Source organism: Miniopterus natalensis, chromosome 4 (assembly GCF_054644295.1).
Source record: "Miniopterus natalensis isolate mMinNat1 chromosome 4, mMinNat1.hap1, whole genome shotgun sequence".
Classification (NCBI taxonomy): Eukaryota; Metazoa; Chordata; class Mammalia; order Chiroptera; family Miniopteridae; genus Miniopterus; species Miniopterus natalensis.
Window position 1 is genome coordinate 78,363,560 of NC_142084.1, and position 14,552 is coordinate 78,378,111.

The 14,552-nt window shown below is 51.1% G+C and overlaps 1 protein-coding gene across 1 annotated transcript in view; it reads right to left on the minus strand.

Moving 5' to 3' along the window:
- ADAMTS2 (ADAM metallopeptidase with thrombospondin type 1 motif 2) overlaps positions 1-14,552 on the minus strand; it is a 150,160-nt gene that overhangs the window by 124,314 nt on the left and 11,294 nt on the right. The window lies entirely within an intron of this gene.

Sequence of the window (14,552 nt, forward strand, 5' to 3'; positions counted from 1 at the left end):
ACAGTGCACATTAGGTCTCTAGACATATTCACCCCATATGACTCTAACTTTGTACCTCTGACCATCTTCCCAACCCCTCTGGTTACCACTGTTCTTTCTACTCCCTGCTTCTATAATTTCAACTTTTTAAAGTCTCACATATCAGTGAGATCATGCAGTATTTGTCTTTCTGTGTCTAGCTTATTTCACTGAGCATGATGTCCTCCAGGTTCATCCCTGTTGTCATAAATGGCAGGATATCTTCCATATTTTTAAATCAGGTAATACATATAGGGCGTCCCCCAAAACATATACACACACTTTGAATAATTACAAAGGAAGTGTTTATTAAAATACATTTCATTTTCAAAATTGAGCTATCAGCTGTTAAAGTGTGTATACATTTTTTGGGACACCCGGTACCTACCACAAGTCTTTCTCCACCCAGCCATCCATGGACACTGTAGGAATCATTTCAATATCAAATCATCATGTTGTATATCTTAAATATACACAATTTATATTTTTAAAAAATAAAGGTTAATTTAAAGTAAGCCTGGGAGGTGCTGCTCGAAGCCCTCCGGGGCCCCGCTGCCCTCCAGCTGTGTGACCTGGCTAGTTCAGCTTTCCTGCTCGCTGAGCCTCACTTTCCCCAGCTATAAAGTAAGAGAAATCTCTATCTGGCAAAGGCATTGGGAGGACCAAGGCCAGGAAGCTGGGAAGCCCTCGAGGGCCTTGGTCGGGCCCCCCGGAGACAGTGAGAGGGCCACCACACCACACTGCGGCCACACTGTAAAGTCAGGAAGACCCTGACCAGTCAGGTTGCCTACCCCACTGCACAGTACACGGGGGCACAGCCTCCCAGCTACAGGCTCATTCCTCCAGGTCCTCAGCCCTTCTCCACCACCTCAGGGTATGCCAAGGACTCCGAGGGCAGGACCAAGGCTTGCCATCTACCATCCCAACAACAGGAAACAATTTTCCCAAACCACTCTCCAAACTAGATTATATGAGAGAAAGGTGCGTATGTTCAACAGATGCACATTCGTGTGCATCACCACATTCACACACACACATGCACATCTTACACACAAATTCACATACATGCTCATGCTCACACACACACACTCACACTAGTGTGCATCCTTACATTTACACACACATGCACTCACAAACATGCACACACTCATACACACACACTCATGCACATGCTCTCATTCACACACACACTCTCATGCACTCACACAAGCTTATTGTGCACTTTCACACTCACATACATGCACTCTCACAGTCATACAATCAAAATGCACTCACTTACATATATCCTCACATCCATTCACTCCCCCCATCCCTCACCCCCACACACTCATGCACACATTCACACTCGGATCAGAAGGGGGCATCTGGGCAAAATCACAGTATCAGCTCTGGGACCAAGGGTTCCCAACCAGAACCTGATGGGGCCTCCCCACACTCCACACACGTTGACCCCATGGTCCACAATTCAAGCCTCATGCTCCTTCATCCCCTGGGAAGCTTCTGATGGGATGAAGCCTTAAAGCAGGCAGGGCTGTGCCAGAGCCAGGGCCAGAGAGGGCACTTCCAGGGCCTCCAGCCCCTTCCTGTCCCCTCCCCACCAGGTCAGCCCCTGTCCTTGCCTTGCTCTCCTCCTCTGGGGAAGCACCTCCCGCCAGCCATCTGGGGCTTGGCTGGGCCTCCTCCTGCTGGCTGCCACATCTCATTCAGAGCTGGGCAGGCGCCAACTTTGAGCTAAGGGAGTGCAGGGAGGGAGTGGAAGAGGGGTACAGGACGCTGAGCAGGGACAGGGCTCCTCCCCACCCACATCGTGGCCAGAACAGATGCTGTTTTCCCCTTTCCTTTTGAAACGAGAATAATACATCGACAGTGCTTTGCTCAGAGTCCACTGCCCACCACTCCTGCCTGCTCACCCTTCCGCAGCCCCGGCCATGTCCTTCCTCTCATGGGTGTGTACACTGCTGCATCCCCAGTGGGCTATGCCCCTGTATCACACAGGAGGGAAACGAAGCCAGCAGAGGCCAATGCACCTGCCAGGTCACAGAGCCATTCGGGGTGATCCCAGCCAGAACCTAAACCCCTGGTTTTGGGGGTAGTCCTTCTCCTCCCAGCCCTCATGGCCTCTGTGTACCCAGGTATGTCCTGCCTCAGCCTCAATGCCAGCAGATTCCTCACCCCATGGGCAGGAGCCCCCACTCCTCCCTGTGCCAGGGCCAAGAGCCACAGAACACAGGGACGCCCCCTCAGCGTGGCCCCCGGAACTCTCCCTGCCCTGCTCCTCCCTCTCCAGGAGCCTGATCACAGTCAGCCACACACCTCCTCCTGTCCATGCAGGCCAGGCACCTGGAGGGCATCCTGGCTTCCTCCTCCCTCCCACCAATGTCCCAAAGCCTTGGCATATCCACTTCCCGATTATATCTCACCATCCTCACACCCCCAGCTATCCCTCCTGTCCCTGACTTGTTATAGGCTTCACAGCTCTCTCTCCTATTCCTCCCAGGACCCCTGATTCAGTCCCTTCCCCTAGCACAGCCTTTAGCCCAACCCAGGGAACTCGGGGACATGCACCCTGAGAAGACCAGGGACAAGACTACATACCCTGCTTTCTGGAATGCACTGAGACAAGATCACTGTCTGAGGGTCATGTCAAGGTCCTGGGGCCAGTCACCTGCACTCCTGTTGGTGAAGTGGGGGTGTCCCCAACGTGCATTTGTTTCCCACCATCATGAACCCAGGGAGGCAGAATCCTGGGTCAGGAAATGGGAGGTGTGGTCAATAGATGCACACAGAGGTGAGAGGAAAACCAGCTCCAAGACTTTCTTCCCCACCCGCCTTGTCCCACTCACTAGGTGGGGCATGAGCCACCCGCCCCACATAACTGGCCACAGCCACTTACACTCCCAGGAAAATAAGTGCTCACATCTGAGCAGCACTTGTGCTATAAAAGAAAGACCACACCCAGAAGAGCCTATTACAGAGGAGGAGAATTGAAATAACCATAATTTGTATTCTCAAAGAGGTGAAGAAAACATTGGGAACGGGGAGCAGAAATGAGGAGCTACAAAGCGGAACTGGTTAGGACAAGCATTTGTAACTGGGAAAAGGAGCCAGCTGCTGAACTGAAGAGCCAAACAACAACCACAGATGCTGAGAGACTTGGTCAGAGCTCTCGCTCTGGATGCCTGGGGATGCAGAGAGAAAGCATGAGTAAAAAGTGAAGCCATGTAGATAAAGCCCAGAAGTAGCAAAGAGGGTAGGGGAGAGAAGAAATGTTTGAAGAAATGATGGCCAAGAATTTCCCAAAATTAGATGAAAGAGCCTTGGCCACTGTGACTCAGTTGGTTGGAATGTCATCTGTGCATTGAGAGGTGCCGGGTTCAATCCCCAGTAGGGACGTGTGAAAGAGACAACAGATTCATGTTTCTCTCTCAAATCGATGTTTCTTTCTCCCTCTTTTCCCCCTTCTCTCTCTAAAATCAATAAAAAAATTTGATTCATAGAGAGCTGATCAAAATGTATTTAAGAATAAACCCTCCCCTAGACACATATCACAAAACCCAAGAACAATCAAAGACAAAGAGAAAGTTCTGACAGGTCTCAGAGAGAGCAGATAACTACAAAGAAAGCTCAGATGGCCATCTAACTCCAAGGTCAGGAAACAGCACCAGGAAGGCAGACGAGACAAGAGTACCAGGAAGTCATGTTTGCAAAGAATTCTAGAAAAGGATCTGCCTTGGGGGAAAAGACTGACCATTCCCGAGGCCAGAGTGAACAGTAGCTGGCAACAGAGGACATCTGAGTCCCCACAAGAGGGTGGGCAGCAACAGGAGTCACACCAGAGTAGAACAGACCCAGTGACTCAGCTGGGCAGTACCTTGGGGGATGCTTACACAGCTGGGGTAGGGGCCTTGTGGGGTGCCCTAGCCAATACTGTCGGGGGCTCACACCATTGTGGGCATACCAGGCTCCTGCTTAAGTCCTTTAGGGGGCTCCCTACCCCAGAGAACATCCCTCCCTCTCTGGATGGCATCTCAAACCCTCCTGGTGCGTCTCTCAAGGAAGCCATGTGCTCCCAGACAACAGGGCTGGGCTCAGGCTTGTCTGTGTCTTCACAGTGTGTCCACATAGCCCGGGCAGAGGAAGGATGGAGAAATGTCATTGAGTGAAGGAGTGAGGACAACGGAAGGAGAGAAAAAGAGGACGGGAGGAAAAGGAAGGGAGGGAAGGAAGGCGAGAAGGAAATATGGAAGGAAGAAACCATGAAAGGAAGCAAAGAAAGACATTTCAGCTGATTCTAGGCACCACACAAGTGCTGGAATGCTGGGACACAGGCACAGCCCCAGCCCTGTGGCTGCTGTGATCCCATGGCCTCAGCCTTCCTGCCAGCTTTACCCAGGGCACTTGTGGACCCTGGAGCCAGTCCAAAGCCCACAGCAGGGCCAACTCCTCTGGGCATCCATTTCCCCCAGCACTTTGGTGTCTTTACTCCTGATGGCTTCCTGGTACTTCCTCATAAATCTGTGCTTGGGCTCTGACTAGAGTGGCCCTTGTCCCTGAAGACTGGCTCAGCTGGCAGAGCAGCTGATATCACACTGCGAGGCCAGCCTACTGGGTGGAGCTCTTCAGGCCCTAATTCTATCACTAGTACAACAGGGAAGGAGCATGAAGACCCCAAAAGCCTGTAGCACAGCTTCACATAGAGGTAGAAAGATACAAACAGGTTGGGGTCAAGGGAGGCTATGACTCTGGTCAGCAGGGAACCTTGTACATGGGGAGGAAAGAACTTGGGGACATGTAGGAGCTGAGCATGCATCACTCCCAAGCTCCCCGCTGTTCTCACATCACCCTGCTCCAGGCAAGTGTCCACTGAAAAAATTCCTTCAGCCCAACTGAGGGAAGGGGACAAGATCTCACACCTGACCTGAGCCAAGAGTTCTGTGGCCCTCGAAGGCCACTGGACAGACTGACTAGACACTCACACTGGGGTCTCACCAGGAATGCTGTTGGCAGGCGACACCACATAGGTCCCAAGGATTACAGGAAAAGTTTACTCACTTGACTGTACTAATTATACCTGCATTATGTAAATATACTCAAGAAATTGAAACAGGACAGCATCCCCAGCCCAATCCATACACCATTCCATGCAAACCCCGGGCCTGGACCATGTGTGCTGTGTTGTGTGCCCTGAGGCAGGGGCAGGGCATTGTGGGGCACAAGGCCATGTGCTCATCCCTTCTGGTTCTACCTGTGCCCTCGTCCACCCATGCGCCTGTGGCCCCACCCCACTTCTCAGAACAGCTCTGTCCCACCCGGACATGCAGTTCCCACCTGCGCAGGCAGTGCAGTCCACCTTTGTCCTCTGGACAGACATGGAGGTGCTTTCACATGCTCATCTTGTAGGACATTGGCCTGAACATCATGGCCTGAGGCCCTGTGGCCTAAAGCAGCGAGGAGGGTGCAGTTAAATTTCCATCCACACCCACTCAGACCAACCTCTTCACTGCTGCCCACCCACAGGTGACCAACAGCATCACAGCGTTGAGGTCACTGGTGTTGCCCTAACCGCCAGTGCGGTGTGGAGCAGATGTTTGCTAGGGGAACACCCATCTCAGCACACATCTGGGCCCACTGTGTGGTCAGGACCTGTCAGGGCACCCTGGAAGGTAAGGAAAGTGGGGCAAGCATGCAGGCTGGAGATGGTGCTGGGCCACGGTGAGTGGGGGAGGCAGGTGTCGACTGGACTGGGGGAAGGTTCTAGATTCCCTGGGGATGCAACCCAGGACTGGCACAGAGCTGAGATTTGAATAATGGGCAATGGTGAGACCAAGGCCCTGCCCTCAGCAGGATCCCCTGTAAGCCCTCCCCAGGTCAGGGCAGGCTGAGCCTGGGACAGATGGCTGCCCTGGCTACCAGCAAATGGGCCTCTCTGGCCTACGCGAGGACAGGCTGGCCCTTCTGCTCTTCCAGCCCAGCACCCAGCCCAACAGAAAGATCCTAACGGAGATCCTGGGCCAAGACGTTGCCAGCAGAAAGGGGCATTCATCTCAGAACTTAACTAGCCTCTTCCAATTAGTGAGGGATAAAATGGCAGCACCGACTCTGAAGAACCGCAGTGTGAGACTATTAATTAAATGCAGTGCTGCCGAGCAGCGCGCCGAAGGCCGGGCCCTCATTAAATCAGGCGAGACTGAAGCAGGAGGAGAGGTCGAGCGGGAGCCAGACATGCGATGGGGAGGGAAGGGGCTGAGCGGCTGGGCGAGACAAAGGCACAGGCGGGAGGGCCACGGTGGGCCTGCCAGGGTGACCAGCCCCACTGCAAATGGTGTTTGGAGACTGCTTGCCCAGCCACTTCGAGCCCTTTATCAACAAGGGTGGAAAGTGGGAATAGACCATTCCCACTTGGCAGCGAGTGTTCCAGCCGACACTGGGCCTCCTCCTTTTGAAATCTCCACAGTAAAAACAAGGGCATAGGCCAACAGCTGCCGTTAGCCCCCCCCCCCCCCCCCCCCCCCGTGGCACAGGACAGCTCCAGCCCTGGGCCCAGGTGGGGCAGCACCAAAGCCCCCTTGGCTTACTCTCTTTGAGCCTGAGATGGGGAGGCCAGGCCTCTTAGGGGATAAGGCCTGAAGGGCCACCCAGAGAGGTCAGACCCCAACTCAAAGCATCAGGTCACAGAGCCAGCCCCTGGGCAAAAAAACCCTCTACAACCAGGCATTCAAAGAAAGGGGCGTCACTTGCCATATTGACTTTGTTTTTCTCATGCATATTATTTCTCTTCTGTTTTCCTCTAGTCATGAGAGCTTGTGAAAGATGGCAGGTTGTTCCAACAGCTATGCCCTCGTTACACACAAGTGCCATGTTCACCACATGCATGCACTCACACAAGCATACACACACATTTACATGTGTGTGTACTCCACATGCACAATGTGTGCACTTACACACATGCACTGTGTGCACATGCACACACATGGACTCACATGCACTTTATACACATGTGCACACAGCTTCATGTGCTGTATACACACGTGTGCATGCTATTTATACATGTGTCACAAATGCGCCTCCTTGCACTCGCATGCATACTCACTTGTGAGCTGCTGTTGGCCTCGTTATCTCTTTACTTACTTTCATGGTTCTTACAACTGTCTGAAATGTTTATTTCCATCTCCCCCATGCTAACCTCCCACCTTCATCTAGTAGAGCAGAACTCCTACCCTCTGCTGAGCAGGGCTGACCCTCTTTTCACCAGCAGCCACACACATTTGCAGACCACACAAAGCATGTCCACAGGCTGGATTCAGAGCTCCACCCAGACTGCTCTTGCACACAGACCTGCCTTGGGACTTCTCCCAGAGACACATCTGCCTCTAAGATGCTCCTCCTCTCTGGCCAGCACCCACTCCTCTCACCCTCCCGCCCACCCACCCAAGTCAGAGGCCTGGGGTGTTTCTCCTTGGTCTCGCCCTTGCTCCCAGGCCCATGGACACCTAGCATCCAGTGATCCTGGCCTCATCACATTTCCTGGGTAGATTCTGCTACCTCTGGTCAAAGGCGGTGAGGTAGAATATTAAATGACCCAGAAATATGTCTGTATATACACAGCAAACAAAGGCAGGTCAAAGAGAAAGTATAGTATGGCTCGGCTCGGCTTGTCTTTCAAAGTATGTTTGTGCACATGTGCATATACGTAAAAGACATGTACTGGAATGTTGGCAGGACTATGGGAGTTGCAGTCTCCTTCCTTTGGTTTATTTCTGCATTCGGCTTCATTCAGTGCATAAGCAGACTTGGATTTAGAAAACCACAAAAAGCATTGTAAAGCATTGAAAACCATTCCAGGACTGCTGGTGCAGGGCATCCCAAGTGACAGTACCCAGAACTGCTAGAGAGATAACCTGTAGCTGTGCCCACTACCCATTCCTTCCCCAGATTAGTTCCCACTCAAAACCTCATGGCTGAGGCCCTGGAAGCTCTGAGAAGTGAAGTAACTTGCCCAATGTCAGAGGAGGAGCACAAAGTCTATTTCTCCCTCCATCACCCAGGTCCCCACTACAGGCTGTGATCTGCCCCTCAATTCAGGGCAACCCTGGAGCAACCCTAAACGCTCCAGCAGGCCCTGAAATGAGCTGCAATGTCATATAAGACTCCCAGGAGACACGAGGAGGCTGGTAGCCAATTCTAGATGGGTTGGCAAAGCCACTGCCAGCCACAAAGTCAGGACAGCCTCTGGCTGTCTCTGAAATACAAGAAGCAAGATAAGAGGCCCCTCTGGGAGGGCACCCTACAAGGACCTTGGTAGCTTCTCAGGCAAGTGGGGCCCAGGTCACACAACAATAACCCAAGTGCAGCAGATGAGAGAGCTGGAGATGCTGCAGCTGCTTCCTGTGGGGGCCTAGGAGGGAGCACCAGGGGAGACTTGGTTTCTCACACACAAGTTGAAGGTGTCTCCAAGGAAGGGCATCTGGCAAGGTGTCACCCAGCTGTGGGTGCTCTCCCTCCCAAGTGCCCACATCAGGCCAGGATGACTGGATCCTGCCCCTAGACAGAGATGGACAGCAGGCAGGAGGACCCAAGCCTCCTCCGGCCAAGACTACCCTGGAGCCAGGACCCCAGCCTCCATGCAGCCAAGGACCCCTCACCAGCCCCACAGCTAGCAGGGGCTGCACAGTAAGTGACAGGGGCCCAGTACCCTCCCCAGGCCAGCAACAACCCAGCTGGTAGCAGGGAGCCAGGTCCATGTCTGAGGTAAAGTCCATGGTGGCCTCTGCTGACAGGCCTTTGGCTGTATTCCCTTCTAAGTAGCTGTGAATGGAAATGGCCTGGCAAGAGGAGAAACAATGTGGAGAGGGGGCCCCTAGCAGTCCAGTAGAGGACCCACACCCTCTAGCTGCAGGCTGCCCAAGCTGGGGACACAGAGATGGCTGAGAGAGAAAAAGGAAGGGGACACCACCCCTCAAAATGGGCAGCACGGTGTGGCTAAGAACAGAGCAGGCCAGTCACCACCTTGCTCTAGACCCCTTGTCCCACCACGGCCTCAGCACTCATCAGGGTCTCTCAGGGCACCCACAGCAAAGAGCCTGCCACTGCCCTCAGGGCTCCCTACCTAGAGGGCTCTTAACCTGGGAGCTCCATGCATGGGAGGGAAATCACGTCACCCTAGTAACCACGGAGAGCTGTCATTTTTTCCGAGCTAGATGGAGGCATCCAGCCCAGCAAATGAGCAGCACCTGTGCCAGTCACCACAGACATGACAGGGATTTGCATCTCTCCCTGCCGCTGGTGCGGATGAGACCAAGTGGCATTTACACTTGGCATAACTCAAATGACAGAGGTTGTGACATGTGCTGCTATGTCCTGTTATTTCACGCATTAATTGAAAAGCGCATGAAAAACTTGTACACAAATGTTCCTGGTGGCATTAGTTATAAGAGCCAAAATCTAGAAACAACCAAAATATTCATCAACTAATAAATGGATTTTTTAAACTGTGGTATATCCATACAATGGAATATTATTTGTCCATAAAATGTAATGTTCTGACATATGCTACAACCTAGAGGAACCTCGAAAACATTACATTAACTGAAAAAAGTCAGACACAAATGGGTAAATATTGCGTGATTCCATTTATATAAAATGTCCAGACTAGGTCAATCTTTAGAGACAGAAAATAGTAGATTAGTGGTTACCAAGGGCTGGGCAATGAGTGGTGATAGCCAGCAGGTATGCGGTATCTTTTTGGGGTGATTTTATTCTAAAACTGGGTGATGGTGCACAACTCTGTAAATATACCAAAGCCACTGAATTTTACATTTTAAATGGGTAAAATAGTGGTATGTCAATTATATCTCAATAAAACTGTTACCCAAAAAAGGGCATGATGATGGTAAAAAATTAAAAGCCACATATATTGTTGTATTATAATTTTTTCAATGTTGATAGCTTTACTTTAACAGAATTTGTGTCCTTTGTATTTTTATTATGCATTAGAAACATTACTCTGATAAGGGCCCCACCAGACTGCCAAGAGGGTCCATGTCACAGGAGGGGCGAGGAGGAGGCAGGCCAGCACACAGGGGTTGCAGTGAAGCCGTGTTACGTGCCTTCACGAGGGGGACAAGGAGGGCTTCCTAGGAGAGGGTGGTGACAAGGAGGTGGCCAGGCGCATGGGGTTCCCAGTGCTTCCGACAAAGGCCCAAAGGTCTGCAGGGCCCCTGACTCTGTCTGTGCTGCTCATGCATCACACTGTTGAGTTTTAGGTCCTGGTGAACTCACATCCCCAGAGGGTTTTTAGGTTCAACTGCTAAGACAACCGGTCCCCTCCCAGTCCTGTGACAGGGCTGTTCTCAACATTGGCAGAGCTGGCACTGGACAGGAACATATGGTCTTTCAGAGCTCCGGGCCCACAGGATAAAGGGACAGGGAGAATAAAGTGGGTAAAGGAAGCCAGAAATGCTGACTGGCCAGGAGGGGCCTTGAATGCTGGTCTCAAGGCCTGAGCTGGAAGCATTCAGAAAGGGGGCAAGGCAGGTGGGCCAGAGCAGAAGAAAGGGAGAAGGCAGCAGAGGCCTGGGAGAGAGAGAAGGCAGTGGCGCCCACTGCTCCCCTGACAACGGCAGCCTGGCTTTCCACTGGGCCCCCAGCCATCCCCCTCAAGGTCCCCTACTTCAGACCACAGACTCTACCCCTGGAGCTAGCAGTCATGTGACTAGGTCTGGTTCATGGAAGTCCTGCTCACTGCCCTGGCCACAGTGATTCACTCAAAGATTGACATGTGACCCAGCCTGAGCCAATGGGAACCAGCCTTGAGACTCTTGCTGAAACCCCGAGAAGGAAGGTCTTTCTGCTGGGCTGGCAGTTGGTGCCAGGTGAGCCTGTGGCTTCTCACAGGGAAGAGTCTGCTGAGGCTAGGCCAGGGGAAGGAGGTAGAGATAAATAGGGTGGGAGGCCTTTTGGCCCATGCCAGTTTGCATTGGGTTTCCTTTCCCTTGCAGTGGCAGGAGTCTGGACATAGGGACAGAATCCCGAAGGACAGGGTGGCAGGCACTAGCTGCACAGGTGTTAGTGAAAGGACAGGAGCAAGTCTCCCACTGCCTCTTGGTCACACCCTCCAGATTCACAGCCAAGGGGGACACTAGGGGACAGGCTCCCGCCCAGAGATGATGGAGGAAGGGCTGTGTGCTTCCCCTTCCCTGGCCAGCAGCTCTGGACAGCTCTCCATCCCAAAGACTGCTCCTCTTTTTTTCTTTTTTTAAAGTATTTTTATTGATTTCAGAGAGAGGAAGGGAGAGGGAGAGAGATAGAAACATCAGTGACGAGAGTCATTGATCGGCTGCCTCCTGCATGGCCCCTCCTGGGGACCAAGCCCACAACCCGGGCAAGTGCCCTGACTGGGAATCGAACCGTGATCTCCTGGATCCTAGGTTGATGCTCAACAGCTGAGCCATGCCGGCTGGACTGCTCCTCTGTCTTGCAGAGTCCACTTGCTATCCAGGTCCGCCTCTCCCTTCCCCGGCCTGCCTGCCAACAAGACTCTCTTCTCTCTTTCCAAGCTACAAATCTTTTCCACATCCTGGCTAATTATGTTCAGGTGGGGAGACTCTGGTGGAAGGAACAGCGTGTGTGTGCGCGTGTGCGTGTGCATGTGCGTGCGTGTGTGTGTGTGTGTGCGCGCGTATGTGTCCAACCCCAACCCTTGAATTTGCCCCAGGAATGCTGCCTCAGCGGGAAAGGACAGAGGACCATCGGTTTCAGCCCCCTGTGTCCTGACGGGCTCTCAGTGATGTCAGCAGCTCTTGGCTTTGTCCAGGCAACATCTGTTCTCCTTATTCTGACCCAGGAATTCCATTTCAGAACAGTCATGGTCTCATCTGGCAACACATCTCAGGCCGGTTATGGGCTACCCAGGGCCTGCCATCCCCAGCCCTGCCCCCCACTCCTCTACCCAGCCCCAGCCCAGCCCATGGAGTGATCAACAGTGATTCATATCTGCACTGCACTTCATACATCTCCAGTGACTCTCACACTTGGTCTCCTCGTAGCAGGACCATGAGGGAAATATTACAGTCAAACCTCATTTCTCAAACGTCTCCCAGCTCAAACAATTCGGTTCTCGACCAAGTTGTTCACAGGAAAAAATGTCTCAGTTATGGAACCAAACTTCCCTTTTTGACCTGACAACGCTTTCAGGCTGACACCTCAAGCATGACAAAAAGTGCCTCTCAGGAGACAGACATAGGAGAGAATGCTTTTGTTGCTGGCAAAATTTTCAAACATAAAGAGGCCATCAAGAGAGTGTTAATGTTGCTAAGGGTGTGAAAGAAACAATGATTACGGGCAATTGAAGAGGTTTTAGGAAAACTGTTGTTGATTTAGATAAAAGAAAAGCAGCTGGTGACAGCATTTTGGAGGCAGTGACATATGAAAGAGCAAAGATGCTGCACGCTGACCTGAAAGACACCCCTGGACCGAGTGCTGAAAGTGATTCATTTAAGGCTAGTAGAGGGTGATTTGATAAATTTAAGAAAAGAAGTATTTATTTATAGATTAAACAGTACATTAGACATGTACTGTATATAAGAAAGGTTAAAATGGAATCATTTTGGGGTCTGGAATGGGTTAATTCAACTTACATTATTTCTAATGGGAAAAAATGATTCGGTTTTCGAATAAATTGCTTCTCGAACAGTCTTCTGAAATGAATTAAGTTTGAGAACCGAGGTTCCAATGTACTTCTTAATAAGAAGGGTTATTTGCTACTAAGTGCCAGACATGTACCTTCATTTAATCAACAAAACCCACTAGAGTAGTCACTGCCATCAACTTTCACCTTTCACAGATGAAACATAGGAGGCAACCACCTCAACATAAGAGAAAGTCTCAGGTAGGGACACAGGGACCACGCAGGGAATGAAAGCTTGTGAGGCGGGCCAGGGTGATCACAGGGAGCAGTGGGACCCCTCTGGGGTGTTCTGTCCCTTCTGAGGGGATAGGCCTCAAGGCTCTCCCAGATTCTCAAGGGAAGCTGGGAATCTGAACCTTCATGAGAAATTTGTCAAATACTGGGAGGGCCAAACAAAACCCATGTGTGGGTGGACGTGGAACCTAGCCCACCAGTTTGCAGACTCCACCCTGCACAAGGAAGACACAAGTCCAGAAATGATTTCATTGGTAAGGGGCAAGGCAGGGACTCAAATTCGTCTCTAAAATCCAAATTCAGGTGATACAAATAGATCTATCTGCCTGCCAGCCTTCTCCTAACAGTGTCTCACCGACTGAGCATCATCCTATGCACCTAGAGGTCACTGGTTTGATTCCTGGTCAGGGCACATGCCTGGTTTTCGGGCTCAGTCCCCGGTGAAGGGTGGGCAGGAGGGAGAAGATCAATGTTTCTCTCTCATCAATGTTTCTATCTCTCACCCTTCCACTCTATAAAAAAATCAATAAAAACATTTAAAAATAGATAAATAAATAAAAGTGTCTCACTGAACCATATCCCAGCTGAGACTCAGGGCAGCCTTTAGAAGACAGCGACTTCCACATCCACCCTGCCAACAGCCCTGCACATGCCCAGGTATAGTCCTCTTCCGAGATAAGGAACACCTAGCAGGTCACAGGGCTGAGTGAGGCTCCCTGACCTAACGGAGGCCTGCCAGTCACTGCTACTCACCCCTCACAAAACAGCACACATGCCTGCCCTGTGTCAGCTTCACCTGATGCAACAGAACAGGGAGAGAAAAGCTGCCCCGCCGTGAGTGAGTGAAGACTGGAGAGCCTCTTAGGCCAAGAATTGTCTGCCGGCAGCATTCACAGAGAGAAGCAGGACCTGGTTCTCATTTCCCTTACATGGCGGTGGTCCAGATGCTTGGAACACATGGTGTGGCTCCGACACAAAACCACTAAAATTCAATTTTACACAGTCACCAATGTAGTAAGACACAAAATAAATAAATATTGAAAAAGAAGATACACAAATACTAGGACCTGCAGAAGATAATTATATACTCCAAAAAAGTACCCCCTCCAAATCCACAATAAAGGGGAAAAGTAATAAGTAAGTTCATGAAATGCCTAGATGCAAAATAAATATAGAAACTGGCATATCTGGGAATGCAAACATGGGAAACATCCAAGCGAGAGATTTATTTTAGACGGATTTTTTGCGATCATCCATGGTTTGCATTCGTGCCACTGTGATAACAGATTTTGCTGAAGCAAAGAGGATGGGCAACACTGCAAGCAAATGAGGAGGGACAGGTGGGGCCTGGGTGGGGCTAGGGTTTGCTGGGTCAGTGATGGTTGTCAATGTTTAGCTGCAATTGTGCAAGTGCATATATAATTTGGACTCACATGCTGTTTTTTGCCCTGTTTGCTCTTTGGGAATTAAAGAGTCTAAACCCTGAGTAAATCGTTAATCTGGACCAAGTGGGTTAAAAGTATTCTGAGCAAATGGTCACCTGCTGTATCTAGATTAAGTGTTCCTACCTATCTCTAATAACCTACTGTAAAATATAATGGAAAAGGTCCTATTC